Source organism: Marmota marmota, unplaced genomic scaffold (assembly GCF_001458135.2).
Source record: "Marmota marmota marmota unplaced genomic scaffold, marMar, whole genome shotgun sequence".
Taxonomy (NCBI): Eukaryota; Metazoa; Chordata; class Mammalia; order Rodentia; family Sciuridae; genus Marmota; species Marmota marmota.
This window is the reverse complement of record NW_026000153.1, coordinates 3,670,806-3,689,332: the sequence shown is the minus strand read 5'-3', so window position 1 is coordinate 3,689,332 and position 18,527 is coordinate 3,670,806. Positions and strand designations below refer to the sequence as shown.

The window sequence follows — 18,527 nt, the reverse complement described above, 5'->3', positions numbered from 1 at the left end:
AGTCTCTGCATAACAAACGTAATTTCAATTAGATTCTTTTTGTAAATTAAAAACTATTGCTTGTATGTAATGAGTATTCCTATTTTTTTTAAGTTCATTTTTAATGTTTTCATTCCAGGAACATTAAGAGCATTGAACAAAAGATTGTCCAATTACTGTATAATGTTAACAAATATGCCAAATCCTTCATTTGTGCAGGAGCAAGTGGCCTAGGATGACGAAAACTGATTGTCACAGGAATTGTCAACACCAAACTAGATGGGACAATATTTGAAATTGTGTAGTTACAGAATAGTTTATTTTTGGTTTCTGTTTTCTATAATTTCCAAGAAAAGTTGCAAGGAACTCTCAGAGAGTCCAAACACTTCTTCATGGCTTAATATCCATACCATTTGATAATGCTTTATTTCTCATGTTGAAAAACAAGAGTGTCATGTTGAATCTTTTACCCATATTTAGGCTATCAAATGAAATTAAAAACATAACATGACCTTCAGATGGCATGGAAAAAGATTGATTGCATAAGCAAAATGTTTGTCACAGCACATGGAATCATTTTACCATTCTTAGGAAGGTTTGAGAATGAGGGAATGGAATGAAAAATCAAACCAGAGATCCGTATTTTCTTTTCTTGCAAACTGGTTTCCATGGTTCTCAGAGCCTGGAAACCTGTCACCAGCATATAGTCTGGCAGTCGGGGCTGTTGTTGCTATTGATTGAGTTTATTTGGGGGTTTTGCTGGTATCATGTCTGAAACAGCTTAGGAAAAGTGAACATCCATATGTATTCTCTCCATCTGACATGGTATCACTACTCTCAGGACTTTCCAGAGTGTCACTTCTTTATCTCCGTGGAGAAGCAATTAAAAAAATCGTCTGCTAAAATGGCTGGTGGGCATTTGTTTCCTATTTTCTAAAAGCAAGTTGGCTATTTTGCCCTTGAGCCTTAAGAAATGTTGCTGATTGGCTGTTTGTTATTTTTAAATAATATATGGCATGTATCCAAGTAAGCATTCCGATGACCTCGACAATAAAATGTGATTCTTGGCTGTAAGGTCTGTTGGGGGATGGCAGGCTGCCAGCCACTCATACATCATTTACAGGTTGCTTTTTCTGACAGGCTAGTGTTAGTTATTGTAAATGAGTGACAGTCCCTATAACTCACCTGTAAGCCTGACTCTGCTGGCCCAGGGCTTCCGAGATCCCCGCCCCCTTCGCACATGCCTGTCCCTCTTGAAGCCCCAAATACACAGCCCTTCACGGGCACGTGGCAGCCTGCACCGGCTCATCAGTACGTGGAGCTACCTTGTATGTGATTGACGATAATTAGGTTTCAACTGCCTTCTGATGCAGAAATACACACCATTACAGCATGGCCAATTCGGCTCCTGCAATCTTGCTGTGAAAGGCTATTGATTCACTCTTTCACATTTTTAAAAGGTCATGGCAATAATTCCATCTGAACTGTGCTAAGTGAAAATAGTTTGTAGAAATAATATGGTTGCTTCTTAGTTCCATGGTAATTGAAAGGCGCAATGGCTTGTTTTTTTAGTATATTTTAATTACATGTGTCACTTTGTTCCCTCTTACCCTGATGAAGTGTGTGTAGAGTTTCAAGGCGGGTGGTGCTCTGTGTTAATGTCTTCTGACTTTGGGGCAAAGAGCACTTTTTGTTTTCCTACTATATCAGGTGAAGCCTAACCAAACACTCAGTCCCCCTGCCTTATTAATTTAAGAATTAAAGGGAGAAGACTTGAACCGTTTCCCCAGATCTGTCATCTGCCTGCCTGTTTTAATACGATTGGAATATATTGGCTTTGGTAAACGGGTTGCTAAATGTGCTTACTTTCCACAAATTTTCATTGTAGTTAAACAGCTTTTTCTGGGTTGGCTGTAAAATATTATTCTCAATATTTGTCAGACCATAATAAAACAAGGTCTTTTTGAGAGAACATCGCTCCTGGAGTGTAACCACCCCAGCCAGTGACAGGAAACTAAGACTGATGTAGCATAAATTACCAGGATATTCAGATGACAGGTTGAACACTTTCCTACATCTTCAGCTCTTCCAAGGTGAGAGAGTTTTAAAGTGCTTGAATTGCATGTTTTGGGAAAGCAGTGATCAGGTTTGATGCCCTGAGCCACCCTGTATCTCTCTCCCCAGTAGAGAGGGGAAAAGTCTCAGCTGTTTCTAGTTTCAAAAATGAGCCAGTCATTGTACTTGCAAACTAAGGGGCACATTCTCATCGAGAGCATGGGGATTTACGCACATAATTACCATTAATGCTAATGGCATTTATGTCTGTACAGCCCCACACATCAAGATGAGAATATATTTCCACGTCTTCATGCTGTGAAAGTCCATTTAATATCATTCATTTTACAACTTATTTTTTAAGATGATGTCCATAGTCTGTCATGGCATACATATGCCTACTTAAAAGTAAGTGTGGGAAATATTGGGAAGAGATAGGATGGCTAAACTTGTTCATGTGGATGAAATATCACTGAACTCAAATCCATTCATACTCTTTAAACACAACGCTCTACTCGGCTTTGAAACTGCTGGCACACTTTTCATAGTGCTATAAATTTGTCAGCCTAATGGGACATTTTGTAGATGTTTTCCTTTTTAAGTGCTTTAACAGGAGTAGGTATTCCATTGATCCAAAAATCCAGCTCAGCATTTCATTTCCTAGAGATGAGAAGCATACATTTAATGTCTTATCAGAAATTAAGTGGTGGAGAGTCCCCTACATCTCTTCAAAGAAAGAAGATTCATTCCCAGCCCAACTGGGCTCTAAAGCAAGACACAGTCTACAGTGGGAGACATCAGTGGTCACTGGGACCCGAGGTTTTTCCCATCTCTTCATTGATTATATGGTCATCTTTATGCATCAGGCCCAAAATCCTATTGAGAGGTATCTTCATGGTCATGCTGGCCAAACAGATTCAGATCCAGGTCTTGATAGAATCCTCCTGGGATCTATCCCAGCTGCCCAATCTCTGAAGCCCTTATCTTTGAGCCAACCAAAGCACAAGGGCTCTGCATTTAAAGGACAGGCATAGGACAGCAATAGGAGTGCTGAAACCCACCCAAGAGGGTTCTCCATGTTCCCTCCATAGGGACATGTCCTCCTTTGGGGAAAAGAGAAGAGCTTCCCAACACTCAAAAGGCCACTCAAAGCAACAAGGTCACTTCTGAACCAGCTGAAGATGGCCTACAGTGCCCTGCTCGGTGGCCTCAGGCAATCCACTGGCCCTCTCTGAGCCTGTTTTCTCACCAATAAGATGGAGCAGGATGAATACTGAGTGTTTTATCATCTTGAAATTTTATAACCATGCCACATAGTGTTTGGCTTTCATGGAAATTGGGATTATGGTGAATTGCAATTAATAACCAGAAGGAAATGTCATCACACTACAAATTGGGAGTGGGGAGAGGATATAGTCCTGCAGCCTAACTCCATGTCTGTACCCATGCTGGGATGGGATTACTTTGCATTTAGCTTGGTGGCTTGTCTGTTAGCAGTTGGCTGCTGTAGGTACAGTGAGTAGCAATGATGTTGGTTCCCAGGGGCAGAAGGCAGAGGGCCTTTGCAAATGCCCCTGTCCTGCACTCCCACCTTCCCTGGCATGCCAAACTAGCAAGGCCAATTTTGTTTCAACTTGCCAACCACCACATTCTCTGGGCTTTTTCCTCTTGAGATCACCATTTCCTCCATCATACTGAAATATTTTTAGATGCAAAAGCATTGCCCTTTAAATTCCCCAGATTCCACTGTTTTGTTTTTACCCATTGCCCTGAAGTTGTGTTTGATATGCCTGTGGCCCCTTCCACTCTACGTGTATTACAGATGTTTTTATAAAAAAAAAAAAAGATTTCTCCGTTTTAATGAGGGTTATCTGACTCTCGTTTCAGAAATAGGGCTTCTGTAGCATTAATGCAACACTTATTGGTCACCTCCTGTGTCCCAGCAATGGCCAAGCCCTGGGAATAGGTTTGGATGAAACACTGCCCACAACTTCTGAGACTTGAATAGCTAACGTTTGCATTGTGTTGCACAATTTCAAAGGATGTTCGCATGCACTTCCTCCTGTGCTTCGACCTGTGCAACAATTGGGAGTGATAAGCAGGGTAGCGGATGTTGTCTCCATCCCAAAGGCAAATGGAGACAGTAGACGGGTTGTTCAAGGTCCGTAGTCAACAGTGTTGCTCACCACTCCAGCCTCCTCTTTAGCCTGCAGACCCGTTGATCCTCCCTCTGCTGCACGTGTCTGACGGGCATCTAGCACTTTGAGTGAAAGAATAAGGGCTGTGGTGGCTCCCAGGGACTAGTTGAGGTGTTAAACAGGAGCCTGTGGCTTGTTTGTTGGATTGACACCTCCTTCAGGTGGCGAGGTGAGGGCAGCCCATCCACTCTCAGAAGTTTCCGGATTCTCGGTTGTGTACTTCTTTGAACTTACACTGTTGAAAAATATCAAGGTCAGAACATGATTGAAGAACCTTCTTCCTCTCTTTTAAGTCTCTGCGCTTCTATGATATTGTTTTCCACTGAAGAAGTTCTCTTAAAAATGAGATTGAGATCCCTAAAGAAATTGCTTCAATCAGCAGCAGGGCTTAATGACTGTTAATGGGAAGTGGAGATAGGATAGTAAGTGTTACTTTGATTAATAAGAGAACTGCAGAGAATTTAAATTGTGCCACTGATGGATTATTTTCTTCAAGCTTGATAAGCACTTCTCATTTGTTCTTAAATTTGGTCAATACTGTTAAAGGCAGCAAAATGAAGTATAATTAATTCTATTACTGCTGCTCAGACCAAGTGTTACTAAGAAACAGATTATGATGCAGATGACAGCAGAAGTCACAGTGTTGACAGTCTGATGCTTTGAATACCTGTCATTGCTTGTTAGCCTGAAAGAATGAAGAAAATATTTTGCTAGCCTGATTTAATACCTAAAACTGTTTTTAAAAAATCTGTGCATGTTCCATTGACCATAACATAGGCAGTATCAATAAGACGATCAACTGACTCTAAAATTATTCTGCTTTGGAAGTATAGAGAATAAATAAAAGATTGAGATAATGTATCAGTTAAAATATTAAGCACTGGATACTTATTTTGAATTAATCACTAAAAAAATGGGATATTGATTTGATGTTGAATGGGTATTGAAAGAAGCTTCACATATTTCCTCTTTTCTCAAAGATTCTGTCCTATATTATAAATCATGCTTTTCTTTACCTTTGATATTCATTTTATTCAAAACAATAAACAAACAGGTGGCATTTAGAGCAAAGATCCCATCTTAGCACACAATTTTATTTACTATGAGTACTAATGCCTAGGACATTAGACCTGCCCCTTGTTTCCTGTAAACAGCAAGATGTGTCAGTATTTTCTGAATGGCTTTTTGCCCCTCCTGATCCCTTTTAAATCTATCCCTACCTATTTATTTAAGGGACAAGAATCACTTTATAAGGCCTGCTACAAGTCATGTCTGCATGTGGGCTGGTAGACACAAGGTCTTGCCAAATGTCTTTCTGCTTCTTAATTCAGTGATTCTCAGCTTTGCAGTTCCTAAGCCTGGGCATATCTAGTTAATTCATGAAATGATTCCAAGATTTAAAATGGAAAAAAATTAATCCCATTCCATTTTTAAAAGAAAATATGCAATTTATCAATCTTATTTCACAGACTCCACCAAATAACAGCGGGATTTTACAACTTTGGAAAGACTGAGCATCAGCCTGAACATGTGTCCTTCTATTCACTGTCTATTTCCAAGTCTGTGTTTCTTCCAAAGTGCATAAAGTCACCGGGTGAGTAATTTCAGATTAATATAAAATCTAAGTACAGAGGGTTAATAGTGCTGTTAAAAAGTTTCTCCAAAGTTCTAATTCCGTTATTAAAAATGTAAACCTTATCTATAATGAATTGAGGACTAATCCTCTTGCCCAGATGTCCCATAAACTTAATTTCCAAAGATGGGAAAATTATAGAAAGAACATTTCCATCAGAGTATGAAAGTCAAGCCACTCTAGACCCCGTTGACTGCGGAGCTTATCGTGGGACACAAGAATTTAGAGTATGAGAAAAAGCTCAGGCTGGAAGGCTGTGTGAAGACCGAGTTCTGGGGGTACTTCAGCCATAGCATGGTTCTGAACAATCATGACCGGTCTCTTCATTCCTCTAAGAATCAGCTTTCTTCTCTGTAGGGTTCACGGTTGGCTCAATTGATCTTCCAGGTCCTTTTACCCTTGAAAACACTGGTAAAGTTAAGTGTAAGATATTCAGACGATCCTTTGAAAGCTGTTCACTCAATATGGTATGCTCTGTATGGATACCAGAAATGCCTGCTATGCTTCAAGCCCCTGTTCTCCCATTTGGGATCATTCATTCCACAAACAGAAAGAGGACCCAGCCATGTATCAGGCCTGTGCTCCAGTGTAGGAGGGGGACTGGTGAGGGTTGGGGACTTAGCTCAGTGTTAGAGCACTTGCCTAGCACGTGCTAAGGCCCTGAGTTTGCTCCTTAGGCTGGGGGGAGGCAGGATATATATATATATANAAGGAAATGAGAGAGAGAGAGAGAGAGAGAGAGAGAGAGAGAGAGAGAGAGAGAGAGAGAGACACAGAGAGAGAGACAGAGACAGAGACACAGAGAGAGAGACAGAGAGAGAAGGAATAGTGAGCCCAGTTTGACTCTGCCTTCAGGGGGTGTCCATGCTGGGGGGTGGGAAGCAGGCAACAAGTACAGGAGTCATTGGAGGAGGGAAATATGGAAGGACCATCCAGGCTTCCTTGCCCACATGATTTAGGTGGAAAGAAGCATGGTGGAATCTGCAATGTTTCACCACCCTGTCTGAGCCTTTCTTTTCTGGAAAGGTGTTCTTATGAACTCAAGAAAAACCAAGCAGAGAAAGGACTGATTCCACAGATTCTTGTCCAGTCATTCCCAACACCAGCAACTCAAATCATGTCGACTTTGGTTTTCCAGATTGCTGCAAGACAATTCAAGTCGAAAAAGTGTAAGCTGAGTTATTTCCGTTCGTACTGTATCTCTGTGTTTGCTGGTCGAGTTTGATACAACTTACAGCTTCAGAATTACTGTATAATGCTCAGAGGTGTGAAATGCCATTTCAGGTAATGCCTTTCTTCAGTTAATATAGATAAATATTGATGGCGGGCGGCAGTAAAACAAGTCATTAAATTCTTCACTGCAAGTGTGTCCCACACATTGCTGGAAGCTACAGAAATCTCATCAGGCTCCAAGAACCACTGCATGTGATTAGCGAGTACTTCCATTTCCAGCTTTCTTCTTCCAAATTGGAGTGTGAGGGAGCTTGGGCAAGGCCTGGGACCAATGGACAGGGAATGGGAGCGAGATTGCCTTGCTGGGCTTTCTATCCACCCACTGTACTCCACCACCCTAATGAACCCCTGGGTGAACCAGAAAGCTTTGAAAAATGGCAATCAGCTCCAAATGGGAGGTCTGGTGCTCTGAAGACAAAGAAACTTTAAATCTAAACTAGTAACCCTATAAAACCAGCTAAAGATTTGGAGGAGTAATAAACCTCTCTCTGCTGCTGCTGTTTCGATTATTTGACTTCAGCATCTGTTGTGGGGAGGCAGAGGCTTGGCTTGGCATGGGGGCGGGTCTTCTGGGGCCAGATAACATGTTTTTGTTGCCCGAGTCTTAGGATGAAAAATGAAAGGACCCACTTCCTCATTTTACAACGCCATCCTCAAGGATTGCAGCCTGGTATAGATTTCGAAGCTCCGCAGTGTGGGGTGTGCTTTCTTCAAGGTGTTTTTAATGGGCTCTGGGTTGTCAAAGACACCGCTCTGATAATGAGGCCGAGAGCCCCGTGTGAGGAGAGAGCTCTGTAATGAGGGAGGAGCACAATTTGTTACAGTTATGTGGTTACTTGGCCATAATATCTTTTTGAGGTTTATTAAATCATATAAAATTTCAATTTACACTGCAATATTCTATAAAAGATGGAGCACACAGAAGTAATAAGTATGACAACATTTCTTTCATTTATGAATCGTATTGTTGATTGCGTTAACACTGCCACATCCCGCAGCAGGATTATTTATGTCGGGACAGTAATTTTCTATCTCCAATTTAATTTTGTAAAAGTTAATTACAAATTAGAATAAAATGAATGCAGTTATGGAAGGCAGTGAAATGCTGAGATAGGATGTTATTGGGGGAAAATATTTACGCAGGCTGCTCCTGTGGAGATCATTGGTACAGATACCCTGTGGCACCCCATGGTACCTGTTTGCAGGGTAAAGAGAAGCCCTGGCCTTTCCTCTTCCAGTAAGTAGACTGTCCTTGAGGAAGATAGTCTCGGCAGCCATTCTAGCAAAAACCCTTCCTTCCTCGGCCTGGTGACTGGGGCCCAGACAGGTTACAAATATTGCCAGAGTTGCCCAGTGGGGTTGTGACAGAAAAGGACAGGAACTCAGGGGTTCCTGACACTAGGTAGTCAAGGTTCACTTCACTTTAATGTGGGTGTGTATTTATTTCTGCCTTAATAGGGTGGAAGGGGAGAGCTGAGAGGATAGGGAGGTTTCTCCAAATTTCCCCCATGAGCCACTTGGTGCGTCAGGAGATGGAACATTGAAATATAAGCTTCTCAGTGGAACTTAACTTTCTATCTTGCAGTAGGTAGCAACCAAGTCTCTCAGATAGACTCTGCCAAAGCAAATCAGCAGAAGAGTCAGTTACAACACCGCCAGTGTCACTAGCCAATCCCAACTCCCCAGAAAGAAAGGAACCCCAGAATCTGGAGCTGAGGCCCATGATTCCCTTTCCCTGAGGGCTCTTCCTTCTGGAGCATTTGTGCCTCGGGCTGAATAGGTGGGTGAGTGGGATGACACCCCACTTATCTTCCTCCATGCTAACCCCACTCTTGTTCTCTCTTCCTCCCTGTCCTCATCAATACACTTGGCCCATTTGGGGGCCCTCGGAAATATCATGATTGACTTGCTAGGTGAAAGACTTTTATATTTCGTTTTTAATAGAGCAAAAGTGACTCTAAATTTGTTAATATTCTTTAGGTTACATAGGACAAATTACAGATAAGTGAATCAGTAATGAAATTTGTAATGAGAATTTCTCAAGTATGAAATGTTGGTGCAAGGAAAGTTAATTGCGGGATTTTACAGCCATTATAGTTTATATCATAAATGCAAAAATGACTAGGGCCATTTAATTACAGTAGGAACACACTAAATTTTTATGGAGTGCCATTTTGTTAAAGAGGTACTTGGAGCATTAAGAGCAAATATCATCCTAACAGTGGGTCCAGGTAGCTTTCACAACATCAAATAAATATGCTATTGCTACAAAATTGTTCCTTAGATACTATAATTGACACAATGACTAATGAGATGGGTTTACTCTCACAGCTTCACATACTCAATTTACGGTGTCTGAAAGTTATTTTTTCCTGCCATCCATAGACCTGGAAGGAACCAGAAAAATCCCTCTTGGAAAACACTATCTCTGCCGCTTCTCTAATTAACCTTCAAAAATGCATTTTGAAATATAGAAGTTGGTGCCTGGCATAGAAATTGGATTGTCTCAGAAAAAAAGACCCAAGTGCTAATTTGTTCCTTATTACATATCTGACATGTCAAAATTACAGGCAGTTAATGTTTTGGAGCCTTTCAGCTTGGTCAGAGGACAGCTTTTCCTGTGGCCAGGACTCAGTGGGGATAGTTCTGGGTACCAGTGACCCAGAAGCCAGCACCGTCCTCAATGACCCCCCCAAGGCCAGGGCAGCCTCTTTACTTCCTGAACCCCTGTCATTCAGCCCAGGGCCTGTGAGTATCATTTCCTTCAGTTTCTAATGGAAAGAGGATGTCTAATGGGGCAGACATGGCATCCTATGCATCCCTTATCACTGTGAGCTGGGGGGACCTCAGCTGTGCACCTCCTTCGCCTTTCCCTAGGCCTCAGGAGTTATAGAATGGGAAAGAAGTTATGGGGAAAAGAGCTATTTTCACTCTGTGTCTCTGAAAATGTTTTAGATTATTTTGAAGACAGAGGACACCACATCCTTCCCTCATCCAGGAAAGAGGAAACTCTTCTAGGCAGTGTTCCTTTCCTTACCAAACCAAATGAAAGAAAACAAGATATATGTTGTCTCCAATATTTAACCAGTGGAGCTGAAATTTAAGAACTGTTGATTTGGAAATCCTACGTTCAGGACCCTGCTCTGCTATGTAGTAACAGTGAAACTTCGAACTTCTGTGTCCTCATCTGAAAAAAAAATATTTCCCAAGGTTATCCCAATTACCTGACAATTTAATGAAAAATTTATAATATAAAAACATATTATCACATGTTCATACCAGTATTATCATAATCATTAAGGGGTGGAAACAATCCCAGTGTCCACTGACAGATGAATGGATAAATAAAATGTAGTGTATACACACTGTGTTAGTCAGTTTTCCATCACTATAACACATACCTGAGATAATCAACTTATAAAGAGAAAAAGTTTATTTTGGTTCATCATTATAAAAGTTCCAGTTCATGATTGATTTGCCCATTGCTTTGTGTTTGTGGCAAGGCAGCACATCATGACAGAAATGCATGATAGAGCAAACTCCTAACCTCCTGGCCTGAAAGTGAAAAAGACAGGGGAAGAGGAAGGAGCTGGGGTCCCACTACCTCCTTTAAGGGTATGCCTCCAGTGACCTGAAGACTTTCTTACAAGGCCCCACCTCTCAAAAGTGACACTCTTGAGAACAAGCCTTTGGAGAAGCATTTAAGATCCAAACTATAGCATATACAATGGAATATTATTCAGCCTTTAAAAGAGGGAAAATTGTGACATATGCCATAATACAAATGAATCTTGAAATCATTATGCTAAATGGAAGAAGTCAAATGCTATGTGATTCCACTTACATGACATCCCTAGAGGAGTCAGATTCACAGAGACAGAAAGTGGAATGGTGGTTGCCAGAGGCTGAGGGGAGGGAGGAATGGGGAATTATTGTTTGATAGATACAGAGCTTTAGTTTTGCCCAGTGGCGAGAGTTCTGGAGAGGGTGATGGCTGCATAACAATGTGTGCATACTTAATGCTGCTGGTTACACACTCAAAAGTGGTTAATATGATAAACTTTATGCTATGTATATTTTACTATAACTAAAAATAATTTTTTAGAAAAGTACAGAATGTCAGAGTCTCCTAACCCAAGGTCTGTGCACCTTGGATGAACTTTACCAAGGTCCATAAATCTCCTAAAGCTTATCAAACATTTCTATGAGGTTTTTCTCCTCTTAACATTCCAAACTGTCCAGACAACAGTTTTCCCTTTCATCATGGAATAATTTAAATGTGTTCTATGTTGTGAGCTATACCACATTTCACTCAGATGTTGGCTGTGGAAACAATGCAAATGAGAGTCTACGGTACTTAGGGAACAAATGCATATTGGATGGGGATGGTGGGAATTGAGAGAAGCAGAAATCAGATATTTGTAGCCAACTCAGGTGAGTGGGGAGATGATAGTGCCAGGAACCGAGGAAATAAATCAAACACATTGTGTGTGTGAACTGGTGGCTGTAACACTCATGAAGGTTTTAACTATTGGGGATAATCTGAAAAGTCACAAGGAGGGTTGATTTTTAAGGTGGATAACGATGTCTTCCTGAAGTTTAAACAAAATACTATGCGCAAAACATTAAGTTTTACATGGTCTATGGTGCCCGTAGGCCCCCAGCAACCTCTTAGCCAGTGTGCTTGCCCTTGAAATGGCCCTTGAAGGCCACGCCTCAGTTGTTACTCTTTTGATCTGGGGAACTAACTGAGGATTTAAGATATAGGCCTCACTATGTGGAGGATTCATTCCATTGTACAAGGTGTGTGTGTGGTGTTTGTGTGTGTGTGCATGGCGTGTGGGTGGGTGGGTGGTTCACATGTATGTGAATATGTATGTGTGGTCTGTAATATGTGCATACACTTGTGTGGTGTATATATGTGTGGGTGTTGTGGGGGGTTGTGTGTATGGGTGTAGTGTGTACATGTGGTGTGTGTGGTGTATATATTATGTGTGAGCATGTTGAGTTTGTGTGTGTGCATGGAGTGTGTCTGTGTGGGTGGTTTGTATGTGTGTAGTTGTGTGCTTGTGTGTGGTGAACATATGTGCGTGGTGCATGTGGTGTGTGTGTGTAGTGTGGTGTGTGTGTATATTAGCCAGCCCTGGTTCATGGGTGTTGAGAGCCACAGCCGAGTCGGAATGGCCCCTGGCATTTTGCCAGAAGTAATGGTTGAGAGGCAAGCCATTAAGATGATGCTGGATTGATTCAATTGTATATAGACCCCTGCTGTCTGCCTCCGGCACCTGCTACTTTGGAGTTCTAGCGGGAGTTCGCGTTGGTTGGTAAAGTTCCGGTGGAAGGAGTTCCGGTTGGTGTGGTGTGCCAGAGAGGGGCCGAGTGGGTGGTGTTCTGGAGAGTTCCCCGGGGAGTGTGCGTGGAGTGCTGTTGGAGTTCAGGCAATAAAGTTTCCTGTTTGAACATACAAGTGCTTTGTGGCGGCTTGGTGATTTGTGCCCAGCCAGACTGCGGCACATGGGGGCCGTGTTGATAGCCACCTCAGTGATGTGATTTGAGAAGCAATCACATCACTCAATCTCAAGTACCTTCCTCACCGTGTGTCATGGTTCTGCCAGCTCCTCCATTCATTCATCTGAATCAAGTCAGTGATTCTGATCTCTAGGAAATCTATCAATTCAACTTCAACGCCCTATAGTAGTTTGGTAGCTGCTGAAACAAAATGCTGCAGACAAGGGGGCCTAACAACAGAAGCATCAGTGGATGCTTGTGTTTCTTCTTCACAGCGCCCATCAGTGGTCTTGTCTGCAGCCCTGATTCTGTGGCGTTTGCCTGGGGAGGAGGTTCCTTCCTCTTGCCTACAGCTAGTCATTGAAATTCCACTGTAAAGGAAAGCTGTCTTTCTCTTTTGTTATTTGTTTTTTAATTTGCTTACTTATTTAGCAACATGGATATTTATTTTATTCTAAGTTCAAATCCAATACTGTATTTATGTTTTTCACTAAGCTTTTTTAGCTTTTGACTTCAGGTTGGTTCCTTTGTTCTTTTGAGAGACTCTTGTCTTTTTTTTTTTTTTTTTAAGCATTTTCTTATTTTCTGACACGACTAGATGTTCCAGGCTTATCTTGTGTTTGCTATGTCTTGGCTTCAGAATCAGCCACTTCTCCAAAAGTCCTTGCTACTTTTATTGGAGAGGGGTGTGTAAAGACCAAAATCTGTGTTGTAAGTGTGCTCATTACCCCTGAGGCGCTCTTTCTTTTAGGCCCTCAAAATAGAGGCCTAGGCAATGCATGTATGTAAGCTGCACCTTTCTCTTTCCTTCTCCCTCCCTTCTTTCCCTCTGCCTCTTTAAAAACTATGGATTTATGTTATACTGATACCCATGATTCTAAACTAATACCATGGGGATATTTTAAACTTTTTTTTCCCCTTATTTGTGACAACAAACCCATCTCCCCCGGCTCTCATTATCTACATTGTATTTACTTACTTGTTCAATCTTAACTATGTACATAAAGTCATTTCAGAACTGCTAGCCTTTACACCTGAAGAAAAACATCAACTCACTAGATCACAGCATTTATGTGTAATTCTGTGCCTTCAATTTTATGGTAATCAATCAGAATATTGTGTTCAACTGTTGACTAAACTAGTTATTTTCTTCTCCATCCCTTTAATCTTATTCATTTACTATAGAGTTAAATTCATTTGTTAGTATGCATATCCCCTTAAACCCTTCCTCCCCACACAGACTGATTGCTTTGGATTATTTCTTATTTCATGGGGATATGTGAGCATTACTATGGTCTATGAATCAGATCTGTATAAAATGCTGCACTCAGAGCAGGAACCCTCCCTCCTCAGTCTCCCCTCTTTCTTGTTTCTTTCTTCTCTGCACCCTTTCCACCCATTCCTCATAGGTAACTAACATCTTTAGTTTCTGGATTATCTTCCCGTATTTCTTCATACAAGAGGGAAGATCCCTGAGTATCTTCTTATAATGAATGGTAGCTTATTATAAATATTCTTGGGTTTTTATTTTTTTTCATGGAAGAGTAGGAGATGGAATCTTTACAATTTTTAAAATAACGTTGTTTCAAAAGGCTGAACAATGCTGGGTAATCAGATAATCTCTAACCCCTTTAAAATAAAAGGGGTGGTTTTATCTGGAAGACTAGGAGGGTGTCCTAGTGTGGAGAACCAGTCTAGAAAGATTAAAGAGTCCCTGGTTTTTAAACACATTAAGTCAACCTTCTGGGAAGAACTGTATCTTCCTTAATCTGCCAAGAAATGAGAATCAGATGGTGACAATGTTGTCAAAGAAACTCCAGGCTGAAAGAGAGCAAAGTGGTACTGATCCGAGGCGCCTGAGAACTCCTGTTTTAGAGAAGACCACAAATTCCGCTGATGCTCTTCCAGCTTCTGGCTGTCACAGGTCGTGTTGTTGCTCAGCTTTCCTTGGTGCTCTCCCAGGATGGTCCCCTGTGCCGGTGTTTCTCAGACTTCAGTGTGCACATACACCACACAAGGAGCTTGTTAGAATGCAGATTCTAGGGCTGGGGTGGTGGCTCAGTGGTAGAGCGCTTGCCTACCATATGTGAAGCACTGGGTTTGATCCTCAGCACTGCATAAAAATAGAGAAATCAAATAAAGATATTGTGCCTATCTATAACTAAAAAAAATTTTAAAAAAAGAATGCAGATTCTGCTCTACAGCTCTGTGTGAAGTTCATATTTCCACTTTTCTAACAAGTCCCTCATGTTGCAGACACTGTTCCTTTATGGGCCTCACTCTGAGTAGCAAGACTTACTGTTTCAGGTCCCCAGAACCTGTTTCTTGAATACAGAATCCACCTGCTTCCAACAATATGCAACACATTCCCGAGATAAGCTGATTCATAACTCCAGGCTTTGCATTCTCCCGTTTGCTAAACTCCATGAAATTCTTGATCTACTAATAAGACAAAGAATATAAAAACATTAAAACATGTTTACTGGTACACATGACTCATTATAAAACAAAAGCTTTACATTTACGGAAAGCAGATCGCAAACCATTATAGGTATACCTGCTGAGCGAGGCAGATTAGATGCAGGTTTTTTGCAGAGCTTCTTTGATGTGTGCAGGCCAAGTTAAAGTAAAAATAACCGTAGCTGTGGTGGATTTTGATTTTAACTCCATCAAGGAGGGTTAATTAGACCTTGGTCTTTTCATGATAGCAATCGCACAATGATCACAGTGATAGTACATAATACAGTATTGACTTTGTAAAATACTCCGCCACTTATTGCAAGTTTCCTGAATTGAATTTTGTTCATGCGTATAGAGTAAACTTGCCAACACATGGTAGATCTTAAAATCTCTAAAATATTTTTTACAAAACCAGAAATATATTTTTATGCCAAATTCAGGTGTGCATTAAGACACTGGAACTAAGAAAGTACAGGTTGTAAATAAATTTTTATGGTCAGCATCAACTTCTAAGTGTTGGCACACATATTCTACATCACACTTAGTCAATAAATAGTGAATTAACTCAAATGCTTCTGGGCTAAAAAAAAATATTCGATAGGTTTAGCTCTGACCCAAATAAGACATTGGGAGGACTAGGGGCATGCTATATTCTTCAAAGATTAAGACTTGGCTTGACCTAGCTTTGGTTACTGCTCATGGTTTATTGGAACATACCATTGATGTCATCCAAAGACCTCAGGCAGGCTTTTGGAATCACTTGATTTTCTTAACCCACACACCCCTATTATATTGATTATCTAGTTGGATTGTATCTCTCAGTGTGTGGTTCTGAGGGGTTTATTTCCTCACTGTATCTCAGACCCTTCTCTCATTTTCCATCCTCATTAGGATCCCCTAGCTCAGGCCCTCCTTGCCCACCTAAGGCTTTCCAGGAGTCTAGCACCCGCCCCTGAGGCCATAACTGCAAACCGCCATCCGTGCTGCTATCTGAAACTTGCTAATGCACAACCTTGATCACCTGTCCCTCCAGTGCCTCCTGCAGGCCACCATGATGAGAACAGATTTCTCCATGTGCCCTTAGCTAGACCATCCACCCATCCTCCTTTTCTTACCTAAACTCTGCTCCTAACCATATTGTTCACCCCTGAGGGGCTGTAGCTGCCCCACACTGAGCCCCAGTACTTACTGTATTTTCAGGTGGGTCCTTATCCCACCCCACCTCTAATCTCTGCCTACTGCAATCTTACTTATCCCTCCATGTCCAACTTTCCTCTCCAAAGTCTTTCTTGATCCAAAAATAAGAAGATAATTTCTATTCCCTTAAACCTTTTCAACCTGGGGATAGCAGCTTATGGGGTACCACATTCTGCCTCAAGCAAAAGTGACTGGTATATTTGAGATTTTGAAGTTGTTACCATGGCAAAACCTAGTCCCATGAGCTAAGATCCAGGTAGGCAGGGATTTTGCCTTTTGACTTGAAATGTCTGTAACATCTAACACAGGGCCTCACATGTGACAGCAATGCAGAAATTATCTGTGGAATTAAATTTAACCCAACCACATCCAGGGTCAAAGGAAAAGGCAGGAACATCAGTAAGTAGCACTCTGGAGTTAGGCAACCACTTCTCAGCTTCATGATTGGGTAAGTGACCACTCCTGAGGCTTCAGCCTCCTTTACAGTGTTCTTGTAAGTGTGACATGAGATACTGTATATGCACAACAGATGACCAATAAATGTTACCTGTTATTACTTTTGTTATTATGCTCAGTCTTCAGTTCTAAAGTGCTATTTATTGCTACTTAACTACAGTGCTATACAAAGAAGAAATATATAGAAATCAAGTAACCAGAGTCCCACGGAATAGGACAAAAAGACCCGGCGGCACTGCAGCACCTCACACCAAGGCGTGCTGAGAACCAATGCAGAGAAGAAAAATGGCACGTGGGCTGGCGGCTGCTTCCTCAGCCTCCTGACTTACGGCAATGGGCTCCAGCTCCTCACAACCAGAGGGCAGCAGAATCCAGGAGGCTGGTGGTGCCTTCTCGACACCCAGAGTGGATCAGCTCACTACCCACACCTACTCTCAGGGGCCCCAACTTCAAAGACGTGTGGGTTGCTGCCAAAGATGGAGCAGGAGCTAATGTCACCAGCCAGGAAGAATAATAAGCAAATGCATTAACTAAGGCTAATTAGTCTTCTATTTTTGTCTCTAATCATTTCTTAAAACCAAAAAAGTCATTATAGTCAATTGTGTCTTCAGTGAAAGATGTACTTGAATTTCTATATGTGGGCTACATTTTACATGTCACGCATCCAGCAGGATCTTAGACACACTATGTTTAGATGGTCACCTGTAATCTTGCCTAAGTCTTACTTTAGCTATGATTATCCTTCTGATGAAAAATAAACAGAACATAAATTTCTTCCTTTGTGTTTATTCTACTAATATTTCTTGAGTGCCCACTGTTATGGTTTGGATGTGAGGTGTCCCCCCAAAAAAGTTCACATGTGAGCGATATAAGAAGGTTCAGAGGAGATATGATTGGATTGTGAGAGTCTAAATCCAATCAGCAAATTAATCACCTAATGGGAATAACTGAGTGGTAACTGAAGTGGTAGGGTGTGGCTGAAGGAGGTAGGAATTGGGGCAGGGCTTTGGGTTTATATTTTGTATCTGGAGCATGGAGTCTCTCTCTCTCTCTCTCTCTCTCTCTCCTTCCTGATCATGACATGAGTTACTTCCCCCCACCATGATTTTCTGCCTCACCTCGAGCTCCAATAATGAAGCCTGTTGTCTATGGGTTGAGACCTCAAAAACTGTGAGCCTTCAAATAAACTTTTACTCCTCTACAATTGTTCTGGTTGGGTCCTTTTAGTCACAGCAACAAAATAGCTGGACTAAAACACCCACCACATGCTGGACATGAGCCTCACCCCCAAGAACTCAAGGAAATGGCTGAGGAGAGTTTGGATGGACACTGAAGGGTCTTCTAGAGGTTTATACAAAATACTGTGCCTAGCCTTGTTAAATATTTTTATCGTTGATTTGGTGAAACACAAAGAAGAAATGTTCATTAAGTTTATAGATATGGTACATCCATATCTGGGAGAAATAACTGTAGATGACATGATCAGGATTAGAAATGTCCTCCACCAGATGAAACAGTGCTGAAACCATAGTGAGGAAACCAATAAAAATAGACGTCAAGTTCTGCATGTAGGTACAACATCAATATACAAACACAACTTCAGTGGCTCATGCACAAAGACTCAGGGGCTTTAGTTGGTTATGAGTTCAAAGTGTACTAAACACGGTAGCGTTTGCCTCTCATTGGGAATACAGTCTTGGGCCAATGAACCTGCCATTGCATAGGAGTTTCAAGTTTAAATGGAACATTGGTTGAAAAGAGAAATTCAGGGGATTTAAGATGGTGAAATGTGGACACTCATGGTGGCA

The 18,527-nt window shown here is 41.4% G+C and overlaps 1 protein-coding gene across 4 annotated transcripts in view; it reads left to right on the top strand.

The window, feature by feature from the left end:
• The window catches only part of Skap2 (src kinase associated phosphoprotein 2), an 84,481-nt gene extending 66,988 nt beyond the window's left edge, over positions 1 to 17,493 (top strand). For 2 of the 4 annotated variants that reach the window (XR_007341668.1, XR_007341665.1), the window contains 2 exons: positions 5,702 to 5,826; positions 7,004 to 7,594. The gene's annotated coding sequence lies outside the window, so the exon portion shown is untranslated. Of the gene's footprint in view, positions 1 to 5,701; positions 5,827 to 7,003; positions 7,595 to 16,879 lie in introns of those variants that run through there. The other 2 variants (XR_007341667.1, XR_007341666.1) reach the window with 2 other exon arrangements.
• Positions 17,494 to 18,527: the final 1,034 nt, after the last annotated feature.